This window comes from Limanda limanda, chromosome 10, assembly GCF_963576545.1.
Source record: "Limanda limanda chromosome 10, fLimLim1.1, whole genome shotgun sequence".
NCBI lineage: Eukaryota > Metazoa > Chordata > Actinopteri > Pleuronectiformes > Pleuronectidae > Limanda > Limanda limanda.
In genome coordinates, this window is record NC_083645.1 from 7,363,356 (window position 1) to 7,376,604 (window position 13,249).

Here is a 13,249-nt window from a genome sequence, read left to right on the forward strand (position 1 = left end):
TGGGACAGGGCATTAGTCCCTGATTAACTTAAGTCCAATCTGCATTTCGCTGGTGTGTGGAAGGAAGCTAGATTACCTGGAGGAAACCCACACAGACATAGTGAGAACAGACAAACTTCACATAACAATACCAATGATGAACCAGGAAATATTTAGTACTTAATCTGAAACAGAAAAGTAACTGAGTGCATTCTGTTAACTACCTATGGTCTCTATGTTGAGTTGTGGCCATTGTGGGTCATTATTAACTCCTTGTGTTTATCAACATTGTCTATTTAATTTCAAAATAAATTAAACAAAAATGTGTAATTTCAAAAATGTTTCTCACAGAGACAGAGAATCATCACCTAAATCTGCAACTCAGAGTCACTTCCTTTCCCCTTTTAGCTCATTACTTTGGTTTCATTACTTTGGTTTAATTTACTGGTTGGTATCACCACTCTTATCACCCTTATTTCCAGCTCTGCAAGCTGCTGTTTTCAGCAAAAAACAACCCAAAACAAAACGAGGAAGTACCAACTGTGCACCACCTTCCCAACAAGTGACAGACAGAGTGGAACAAAAACATCCCTGAGCCTGTGTCAGACAGAAGATCGAGAATAAGCAGGGTGTGTGTTAGCTTTCACCAAAAAGAGAAATACACTTCCTGGTAATGACAAGTCTTTTTTACATAAAGTTTTCTAACTTGCTTTGTTAAAGTCAATTTTGTTTACATCCAACACAAGGAACTCATTGTTTCTCACAATGCATCGTGAAAAGTAGTGTACAACCTATGGTCATCAACCGACAAATATATACCATCATGCATTGCGCTTGCAGCCGAGAGACAAGAGGAGAGAGGGAAGCAGGAACAGCTCCTCCTGTCAGACAAATGTGAATAGGAGTAGGGAAGCACAGAGCCAGAGTCTATGCAGTAGCGATCAAGACATTGAACCACAGTATTGAGTTCTCGTTGATACACACACACTCAACCAATCATAAGTCAGTCTCAGCTGTCAATCATGATGTTTCACCCCATTTTATAGCATCAAATAACATATAAAACTAACATCGTAATAAGAACTATCTAAAAGACCAGGAACCATCTTTGAGGAAACACTTTTGGCCTTTAATTTTATTTTTTGTCCATGTCCCATCAACTAACATGGTGGAGGCAGGGAACATGACCTATACTGTAGCCATCCAACAGGGGACGATGGAGATGCTTTAGCTTCACTTTTCAATTTCAGAAGCTTCGTTCATCTTTATAAACTTGCCTAACGTTAAATCACTACTGAGATATATTACTCAAGGAAAAGTCACAGATTAACTCTTTTACATACTGCTCAAGATACCTGATATACAAGTAGTATACCTTCAATTTTCTTTCAGTCTATTTATCAATAGTATGTCAGTCTGTTCAGCAACAAAGAATTAATACTTTCTTGTTTACATTTCAATTTGAGAAAATAGGCACAAATGAGGGGGCATCCCTGCCATGTTGGCTTTGATCCCAGCAGAATGAATCCTCATATAATTAAAAACTCGTTAGCAGACAGACGGCTGGTCTTGTCTGCTTTTGGATTCTCAGGTGACAAACTGAGAGCCAAAAGACAAAGAGATCAGCTTTAACCGGCTTAATGACAAAGACGTACAAGGGTTAGGGTTCTGATTTGCATCTGGTGATATTGTTTGGTCCATACTTGAGGTATATGCATGTATTCTGTTGAGTTTATCACAGTAGAAAATACTTTGACTGCAGACATTAGCATGTTATTTGCACCTCAGGAAAGTTAATTGCCACCGAGACTGCTGAGAATTATGGGATCCACCTCTTGGACTAAACCACTAATGATGAAGGATAATGAGCTCTTTCACCTTGGCCCACAAATATACATATTTAATTGTAATTGTCTCTAATTAAATTTTTTATCCTGTGGGATTAAAAAGATAATGTTATTGGGTTTGACAGCGCAGCATTGAAAAAAGAAGTTTAGACATTTAACTTAATTTACCAACAACTGACTCAATAGCAGTTGTGTCCTGGGTTACGTTCAGTTGCCGATGGAAAGCAACGGTACTGCATTGTGGAAGTAATTAATGCTCAGCGTCTTTCTCAAGGACAATTTGACATGTGGCGATTGGAATCAAACCACGAAACCTGTCAATCGGATTGTCCCCCTCCAAACTGTAACCTCATTTAAATCTATACCGTTTTAATCCAAATCAGATAAATTGTGTTTAACCTCCAGTTTGTAATGCCTGGACAGTTCAGAGTTGTCTTTGGTTGCATCAGGCGCTGTTGGTCGTCACCCTACAGCCACATTGACTGGTGCTGCTCTTCGTTGTGAGACCTCGGTTTTAAAAGAAGACTCATAACAAAGACAGTCTCATCACGGTGGTGTAAAAATAGATTAGGATCTCATCAGAAGACAATTGCATGCAAATCAGTTTCCCTTGAAGTGGTGTGCCACTCAAGGGAGAAAAAAAGAAGGAGATTTGGGTTAGATTCCTTTCGGCAGCCATTTTGCTCCTCTGAGATTTCTCTGTTTTTTTCTCCATCACTCCCTCACTCCCTATCTGCCAGCATGACACCATTGCTGCTCTATTCACAGATACAAATGAATGCATGCGGTTTTTTAAAGGTCTTTCATCATTTGGCTAAAGATGAATAAAAGTGCCATTAAAAGTAAAACGGTATATCCAAAGGTATCAGTATCAGAATCAGTACTTCTTTAAATCAAAGATTATACTTTAGATTACTTTAAGACCCATTGTTCGACGGAACATTTTATTGTTATTCCGAGAAGCTGTTTGTGAAAGCCATGAAAAACTGAACAATCATAAGATACTGTGTACCGTGTACTGTATACGGTGTACTGTATACGGTGTACTGTGTACTGTGTGCTGAAATGGGAGGATACTGTGAAATCCTCATTTATTAGCATCTTGTAAGGAACATAGAGGTCTTTGGGGAAAACATGTCCGTTCATGTACAGCAAAATTGTGACATCATTATTGAGAACAGGGGTGGAGAACAACAAGCAAGTAGACCTACACACAGTGAGGTGTATAACTGCTGTGGATGTAGTGCCACACAGTAAATGAGGCATAGACGAGTAAATGGGTAATAAATGAATAAATGTTTTGGCTCCAGGAGGAACAACAGTTTCCTGTGTAAGACTCTAATGTTAAATCCAGCAATGCTTATTTAAAAGATTCTTTACGACTGTTTCTGACATCTCCTTCTCAAAATGTTGAGGGATTCCACAAAACATCACACATCCAGATGTCTGTAATGTTCATGGCCTATATCTCAGTGTTGGAAATCTGGCCATTGGTCCGGGCCCTCTCCGGAGAGGCTCCGCTGAGAGTGAAGGTCTATTTCCAGATTGCCTATTTATACAGTGCCTGCCTCAGTAGAGAGGTGAAATGAAGCAAGATCTTCCCAGCAATCAGGCCAGGAAAGTAAAGGCTTTGATGGATCAAAATCTCATTTTTACTGTGAGGCATGTGCACTTATCCCAGCACTGCAACGCTTCCCCAAATCAATATAATCAATACAACATTACACGCTTTGAATTGAAGAGTGTAGTGGATGAAAAACTGTTAAAAACCCAGTCTTGTCACCAAGCTGCAAGTAGTATTATTGTAAATGATGCTTGTAACTGTGACTTTGCTTGGGGACATGTGCACCATATTAATAACCGGGACTTAAGCAGTCCGGAGTGAAGATGGTCAAAATGAAGGTTTTAACTTGAATAAACTGATGTTATGAGAAATCCGATAATGTGTCATGATTATGCTCCCAACTCTTAAGAATATTCCTGTTATAAGATGTATGTGCCTCATCAGGTCTCAATACTTGTGAATTATAAGAGGAAAGTGAACACATAGCGATGTCCAATAAGAGAACTTCAGTACTGACTGACAACACCTGCAGGTTAGTGGTGGTTTTATTTACTTCAGTGACTCAACACAATCTTTCAATGAGAGTTTATTTTTATTTTAATCAGCACTGATTGATTGTTATGGCAACTCGCAGGCAGAACACTGAGATATTATCCAAGCGGTAGTAAACAGACGCCAATTTATACATTCAGATTTATTTAGCAACATTAGCATTGACTTGATGATGAGACCTATTTTTCTGCCTTTTTGGGACAGAATCCCACTGAATTATCAAACTATTTAGCTGCTAAATACTCAGTATTTTATATTCACTAGCCTGTTTGCTTGGCAGGTAAGGTACGTTTGGTTATTGCTGAAAACTGCTGCTGAATATTTAAGGGAAATAAAAATAGTAAAGCTACAGGCCATCAAGCAAAACAGACAACTAAAAATGCTCAGCTGGGCTGACAGGAATAGTGGTGGACTCCTTTTCACCATAATCACTGCATTGAAATGTGTCTTTGTCTTGAAAGCAGGGAACAGGGTGTGCACATGGAATGGGTTTAAAAGCACACAACAACGATCATTCATTCAAGCATATAAATAAAAACAGTTTTTGTGATTTGATCCACAGTAAATATAAAATTAATAATGTGTATGTAAATAGAAACATTTTGATTAGTACAGCTTCAAAGGTCTCTGACAACCGATTAGATAAACTAGGAAACAATGAGAAACATGATGATGACATAATACCATTCATCTCTGTTAAATTTGATTGTAATGTGGAGCTGGAATGTTTGGTTATTTGCATTAATAGAAATATCATATGTATTTTCTAATACAACTTTGGCTTTGTAACAGATTTATTCTTCAAACAGTGGACACTTCATCCCTCTCCATGCAAGAGAAATCTGTTGTGCGTAGAACAATGTCGACTTCTGCAATGAACGTGGTTCATCTCTTCAAGAAGGAAAACATCAGAGGAAACAGGTGCTGGCTCCAAATTTTAACTTGCACACTAGAGGAATGATCGTTTCACAGCAAACTGAATTCATTAGCCTAATCCTCAGGGTTGGGAGTGCTCCTGCTTCCCCTCCTGCTGAGGTCTCTAACGGCTGAATATTATCTGCTCCAGGCTACTGCTGCTTAAATGCCTGGAGGGCGCTGGGACAGTCTGCTTTGTGTCTCTAATCACAGGATCCTGTATGGGATGACTGTACTTCCAAAGGGACCTTCTGCAAGGACAACAACAAATCACGTAAGGATCTAATATCTTTGTAAGATTTAATGATACTATCGATATCACTTCTCTCTGGTATCGTTCACTTGCAATATTTGCTTGTATGTTGAATCATACAGTAAGTCATTGTCACTGTCAAACTAACGAAGCCTGGCATGAAACCCAACACTGGTGTCCTAGCTCCGTCCCATGTTTCCTGCGAAGATTAAAATGATGACACAGTTGCCATAGTGACATGCCAACCTTATCCTTGTGTGTGGGCTGTTGGGTGTCAATGATAACCAAGGTTATCTGGTGTCACCCTGTTTCTGTCACATTTCTCATGGCTCAGCAAAACGGCTCAGCAACTGTTGTGGCTACATCTGCTGCTGCTGGTGGGGGGCCACGGGCTGCTGTGGAGAAGACCAAGGAAGCGGAGCAGGAGCAAACTGGGAACATGTTTCCATCATGTCTTCCACCAGGAAACACTGTGTGCACCATCCCAGAAAAATGGGATTTGTTCATTTTGGGGCGCACAGTAATTTGAAAGTCATTAGAGATTCAAAGCAGTAATTAGATAGATTAGATTCGTTTTCAGCAAACATGTACAACAGTGTAAAACTTGCCTTTGTTTTAAAGTGATGACAAAATAAAAATCAGGTTTATTTATTTCACTATATTATCTTTGAATATTATTCACGTAGTTTCCTTCTCACATCTTGCTGCCACCATTGTTTCTTTACTTTTGTTGTTCGGTGTTTGAAACTCGAAGCAATGTCTGCTTCCTTTGCATTAATTTAGTCACACAAACTTGTATGGACATGTGCACTGAAACACACACACACACACATTCTCACACACCATTTGCCGCAGGGCAAACATTCTCCCACCAACATTTACGCCTCATCTTCCATCTCCCACCGGCCACGTCCCCTACAGTTGGATTCAATCATCACCAGTAATTATCTATAAACGTGTGAACACCTCATTTCTGTGTGTGTGTGTGTGTCAGTTTTTAAAGCCTGCCTCACTACAAGAACTGTGCTCTTTTACATGGTGGACTACACATTACATTCACATGTCTATGTTGTTGCTAAGATTAACTTCATTTGGCATATCACACATTTAAATTTAAACAGAGCTTCCACTCGACTTTCATTCAATCCAACATGTTTTAGGTGGTAAGTCATGTAACCTCAAGGTTCTTCAGTAATCATGTGTTTCTTTTTTTTCTAATTAATAATCTGAAGGACTGGGCTTGTTTGTTCAGAAACACATATTTAAATATTAAAGGTTGCTGAAAAAGTATGTGTGTCTCTGTATCTCTCTGTGTGGGTGTTTTCAGCTCAGCCTCAGACCTCAGAACTCAATCTTTTTTTTTTCTTTGTCTTTTTCATTTTGTATATCTGTAAGACGGTATGGTGGCTGACCCAATGTTTAGAGGGTTGGTGGTGCAATTTTCCAATTTTTTTTGTACCTTTGTTATTATACGTACCCTTGGGCAGGATACTGAACCCCATGATGCTGTTGCTCGGACCTTAAAGAGCCTACGCACGAGGCTGAGCACTCCTAGTTGGGCGTCATGTGTGTGTGTGAGTCGTGTTACAATTACATCGCCAAAATGCTAGCGGTTTCTATGCTGGTGTTGAATGTCTTCAGGTTTCTGTTCGGTTTATTTAATAATTCTCTGGGGTCTCCTTCAGAACAATCGTGAGTGTTACTCAGCATAGATAGAAGAGAGCATCAAACCTTTTTACATCACAGGGTTTATTCTCACTCATCCAGTAATAGAGCTGATCTGACTGTTCAGGATACTGTACAATTCTTTAAATTAGGGCAAGTGTCTAAACTTAGAAGCCAGGACATCATACAAAATGGGCGGGGTATTTGGGTAATCAAGAGGACACCCTCTGGGCTTTTATGGTCACTTTATTGATTTGAGTCAATATAGTGACTGAACTAATTTCTGGAAAGGCTCTATTTGAAAAAGCTTATGTCAGAGTGAAAGGCTCTGGACTCTATCCGGTGATTGTTCTGCCAGCCCCCCAGTTAAACACTAAATATCCAAATGAGCCGACGTGTGAACACAGCAGGAGATCCTCCCAGGGATTCACTCATTAAGATATTGGGAGTGTTGATGATGTTTGTAACACACAAAAGACTCAAAAATGAAAAAAACTAAAAGAATATAAATATCTCAGGATGAGAAATCAGTGCCAATCTTGTAGAAGATACCAAAAGATGTCCAGAGAGCTTTTGGTGATATAGGCGGACGCTGGTGTCCATGTGCTGTAAACAAAAACAAGGGATCTCTGCAATGTAATTTCTACTCTACATCTTACCGCTGGCTGCTGCACCACCAGACTGGTGAAAACATAACGCCCTTGGCAAAGTTAAATATTAAAAACTTCTACTCTCCCTGTAGCACTGGAGGTGATCGCTGCATTGCACTTCAAATGGAAATGGACTCATTGCCCAACTTTGGTTTTTACTTGCTCCATATCTCAAAACTGAAACGTCACGCAAGTGTGAGAGAGCTGGACTTGTCCCGAGAGCAGGAAATCTGCCATCTGTACATCACAGGGCACTCAAGTGTTGTCATGTAATGGGTGTTCAGACTCACTGAAGTAGATGTGAGGGGACGAGGACACAGCCGAGCATAGATGGCTCCCAATCACTTAGCTTCCCAAGTAGATAATGGTTCAGAATGATGCTTCCTTTGCATTTGGATGGAGAGACTTCATTTTTTTTATGACTGTGGAAGGCAATAGAGATGAAGAAAGAGCACTTAATAAGACCCAAGATACTTGGCCACTATTTTTCTGAATCTAATTGATTCTTTTGAGATATCGTGTTCGTGAATTACTCCACAGTGGCTCAAGATCCTAAGTGGAGAGGCTTTCAGATAGTGGAAGATCTCGGTATTGAGTTGGAATGAGTTCCAGAGGAAGACTTTCCACACATAGGTTACACATGCACTGTTTATAGCTTCTGTGTCAAGGCTGCAGTCACATCTTTCCATTTGTTTTCACAAAGTCTTGATAAATGTAGGAACTGGCCAGCAGCAATGTGGGCTGCAAGGTGCTAACCACAACCCTGAAGGAGAGGATTTATGTCAATATTATTTTTTCTTCTGAACATTGATGTGTGGAAGTCGATGTTATTTTTACCGCCTCGTGTGTCAGTGAAGGCGGGAGTTTTATGCCTTTTGAACCCTGAGGGAAGATATTACTTTTGGCTCCACCTCCGCCTCTACAGGGAGGTCAAAGGTCCTGGTCAACTAGAAAACAGCATCCCTGTCTTCCAGCTGAAGGATGTTCTCCCTGCTCGTGTTCACCACAGCCCTTATCACACTGGGTTTTCCAAGTGGTGAGTGCAGCATGAGAGCAGCCTCAGTGGATAAATGCACTCTTGATGAGCGTGACCCAAACTTTTCTCTCACTGGACTCTTGATTCCCCCTCTCCCCTTTGTCGCCATCTTCCCCCATCTGTTTTTCGTTTTTTTGCTTTGGTATTTACTGATAGCATCGTTGATGCACATTCACTTTTATAAACACCGTTCATTGTAATAAATATTATTGTCATTTACTTCTTCCTGTGTCTATGTCTTCAACCTGCACATTAGTCTGAAACCATCAGTCAGACTGATATTGACTATGTTTACATATTAAACCGATTAACACAAGGGTCTGAATTATAAAAAGTAAATATAGTCATTATCAACACAGACAATAATGGGATTACACCTTTTGAATTTATTTAAACCTTAGTTACATAATGTAGATAATAATGTATATGTCTTAATCGCATTACGTTTTCCAATTATATTTTTCACAGCACTTTACATTAAACTTGTTCAATTTAGTTGATTAACCAGACTATGCTTTGGAACATATGAACGAGAATATGAACGGGATATTATATTAGCAACTCATGTAAACACTGTGATCGAAATCTTATTCTGAATAAGGTCAATAGTCCAAAAATTGGTGTGTCCATGTAAACAAGTCAGTAACAATAAGATGTCGAAGAAAACACACAAATATCTCAATGAAACACATGTAACACAATGAATAGTTACATCTAGAGAGTGCAACGTGAAAGTTAAGAGGACAAACCGAAAAGCTACAGCAGATCATAGCAAAGCCTAGTTCTGATGTAAGTGCAGCACTACACTGAAACACGCTGCACCACACAAACCAGTGTAGAGATAAGTTGTTACTAAACATTTACACCCAGTGGTATCAGCTACCAGGTGTAACGGTTGTGTAACGAATTTAACCTTCAGTTCAGTTCAGTACTTTATTCTTTGCACCATAGCTAAAGTTTGCTTTGGAAATACATGACTGGTTTAGAGCTATGGTCTAGAGCTAAGTAGAAATATTATGTTGTCGACACATCTGACCTGAAACTCTGATGCTAATCTTAAAGACTTTGGCGGTGGACTAGTGGCAGAAACTTGGACTATGGGCAGAAAAGGTCTCTGGTTCGTCTCTGGTTCGACTCCACGCAGAAACAACAATAGGATTGATCTGTCCAAAAATCCAAGAGGATTCTCCCTACCCTGTCTAGTGCCCCTGAGCAAGGCACCTTACTCCCCCAAACATCTGCTCCCCGGGCGCCGTACATGGCTGCCCACTGCTCTGTGTGTCCTGCACCAGATGGGTTAAAAGCAGAGGTTAAATTTCCCTGTGCATGTGTTTGGGACAAATAAATAAATCTTAAATCTTAAATCTTGTTAAGAGTTATAAAATTACAGCGACTTCATGTTCCATTGGTCCAGTGTGGTATGAAGAGGTTCATTATTCTGGTCCCTGAATCCCTCAAAGTGAGGGGAAAAGAACATGATTTCTCTCTCTGTTAATTGCTGAAGTAAATCAAGAGAAACATCTTTTTCTTGCACGCTTTCGTTTGCATCTTGTCATCATTTTTTTTTCTTTTTCTGGTGCAACTGTTCTTTTTTAAAACTTCATAATTCAGTTGTCTTTGCGTAGCCAGAGACGTCATGGCGGAGCTCTATGTGCTGACACTCACTTTCAAACTGTAATTTGTGCACGGTTAAGCTGAAATGTATGTTGATGAAATTAATTACTGCTGAAGTGAAGCAGTGACATAAGCTCTTCTGGGTGGTGTCTCATTTTCAGCCAGTCTGTGTGGCTCTCACTCTGCATTTGTTTGGTGTGGGGAGAAGATGTCACGTTGAGCTTTTTTTTTTGGGACGGTGTGATTTCCCGACAGCTTGACTCATGGTTCTGACTCATTAGCTTCCTGCGCTGCCAGAATGAGCCTCATCAATTGTAACCCACAGCACAAAAGCGCTGCTCTCTCCCTACCTGGCCGTTATCACTCTATTTGCTCTGTAACGCAACATAGAAACAGCGTGGTGTCACTCTGTGGAGGAAAATAAATAAAAAACACAGGAGGATGTTTTGAAAGTGATAGCTTTTTTGAGAGGGACTCCCTGATTTATGTCATTCAAGCTTTATCAGGAAGGCAAACTAACACTGGCAGCTCATGTAGGCACATTTGTATGCAAACAGTGTGGGCTGTAGATTTGAGCAATGTGGTTTTAACAAAAAAAAAAAAACACGTAGTGGAAAGAAATGACAGTGACCTGTGAATCAGTGACCGTAGGGTTTTATTTTGATACAAAAGGTGTAGGAAATGTGACCTAGTACTTCGACTTTTCTGTTCCAGCAAAACATACATTTAACTGGCTGAAAGATCTAAACCTCTAAAAGCCTTAACTTAACTAAGTTCTGGGGGCATCCAATACTATTTCTGAAAACCAGCAGGATTTGGTTTCACACTGAACACAGTTTCAGTCTTCACACATAAGGGCAGAGTGAAAAGAGCCGGTTACCTAATTGAAAAGATGGAGGTGCAGCCAGTTGCCTGAAGCTCTTCATCTAATAGCTCACTGTGGCTGCTCCATCTTGTTCCATTATTCCATTATTATGAGCAAATATATAAATATTACAGTACTTTTACCCGTGGGTCATAGGCTCATTAACCATTGTCTTAACTCCTTCAGTGATAGATAGTGACCAAAAAGAGTACAGACACACATTTCTCAATGAAACACATTGAATACAATTAGACAATAAGTTGTTACGATACAAAAAGTGTAAAGTGCAAGTGCAAAATGGGTTTAAGCAGATCATCCTATCGGTTGCACAAACTGTAGTATTATTGTTCATATGAGAGATAGTAACAAAAATGTATCCATCCATTATCTATTCCTTCGTTCCTTTTTTCGTCAGGGTGGGGCGAGAGGTGGGGTACATTCTGGAAAGGTCTCCAGTTTATCACAGGGCCGACATACAGAGACAACCATTCTCTCTCACATTCACACCAATGGTCAATTTAGCGTCTGCATGTCACAAAGAAACTCCAGAGACTCCAAGATTCAGGTCAAGCTGGAATCTTGACACTTCAACTTAATTTAAACCGATGTGTAAAGTCAAAAATTACAAACATTTATTTCTAGTTTCTCATTCTCAGGCAGTGTCTTTGTTTCTCTCAATTGTTATCTTATTCCGTAGCTATTGTAGGCAATGCTGTCTTGACTAAAACCAGCAAAACAGATTATGTTCTTATACATTTTACATGCAAAACTTTGAGTTATTGCATTTATGAGATACAAATGTCGTAGTTTAGTTTCGTCTAGTTTTAGTTTTTTACTTGAGTGAATGTTACTTTCCACTCCTGTTTACTGTTGAACAAAAGCCTGATAATGAGGCCTATTTGACTGCTTGTTGAAAAACCACTATCTGCAAAGTTAATGAGATCTGGTTGTGACTGCTACACAGTAAGGACAGCAGTCTTTCATGTGTGCCGAGCTCCAACTAACAAGCTCCGTTGCAGTGGATGTAGTGTGTGTGTGTGTGTGTGTGTGTGTGTGTGTGTGTGTGTGTGTGTGTGTGTGTGTGTGTGTGTGTGTGTGTGTGTGTGTGTGTGTGTGTCTGTGTCCAGGCTGGGTCTCTCTGAAAGACTCTCATCAGGCCCCACGTGGATCCTACAGGAGGTAATGTGATGACCCTATCCTGTCACGCCCCTCAACCCTTTACACCACACACGCCAGCCATCACAGAGCTGTTCTTCACCTCTACTAGCTTCTTCCTTCAATGCACACTCACACACACACACACACACACACACACACACACACACACACACACACACACACATCCATTGGCACTGATAAAAAAACTAGGTTATCATAGCAGTTATTTCTGCTGCAGGGCATACAGCTTACAAGGCAAGAATAACCTGTTTCAAGGAACCTCAGGACAAACACACACACACTGAAGCCACAGAGGAGCACAATCAAATGAATGAAATTAGAGAGCTCTAACAATTCTTTAGTGAATCCGTTCACAGTGTCTTGAGGCCACACATGTTAACACCATAACACGTCACGTACTGTAATTTAAACATGGGGCAGACTCACAGGGAAAGGTCGACGTGGCATAATGAGGCTGACATGACTTTTTCAACTGTACTTCTGACATTTGAAGCCACGTTGCTGCTGTTGAATCATTTTGTACAGTATGCCTAAAGTGTTTCCATTAAAAGAGCAAATTGTAATCAAATGTATAAAAAACTGAAAATAAATGAGTTAAAAAAAATCACTTGGACAAAAGCCGGCCCCCACAAAGAGCACGCGTATTACTCATCCCCCTCAGAGCCGCCTTGCTCTAGTGTATTGTGGGAGGACTGGGGTGGGCGGCTGTGCAGGGGATTGGGAGCTGCGTTATAAGACTACATGACTTCAGCTCGCATGTAACGTATCTACATAATGTTTCCTCACCTTTCCTTCTCACTAAGTGGCTTCAGTGTGTGTGTGTGTGTGTGTGTGTGTGTGTGTGTGTGTGTGTGTGTGTGTGTGTGTGTGTGTCAGTGTGTGTACTTCAAAACTAATCAGGAAAGCCAGTGTGGTGGAACCCAGACATCTTGTTTATCCTACCCGCACTTCACCTTCAGAGCCACGCACATTGTCAAAGGCAAGCACACGCACACACACACACACACACACACTGACACGCACACACACACACAAAGTGAAGGTCTTGTGCTTGTCCCAGGTGCAGAGAAATCTGTGAAGCAGCATGTGGCTTGTCCCAGTTCCTCTCCAGTACCTGTGTGTCTTTGTAT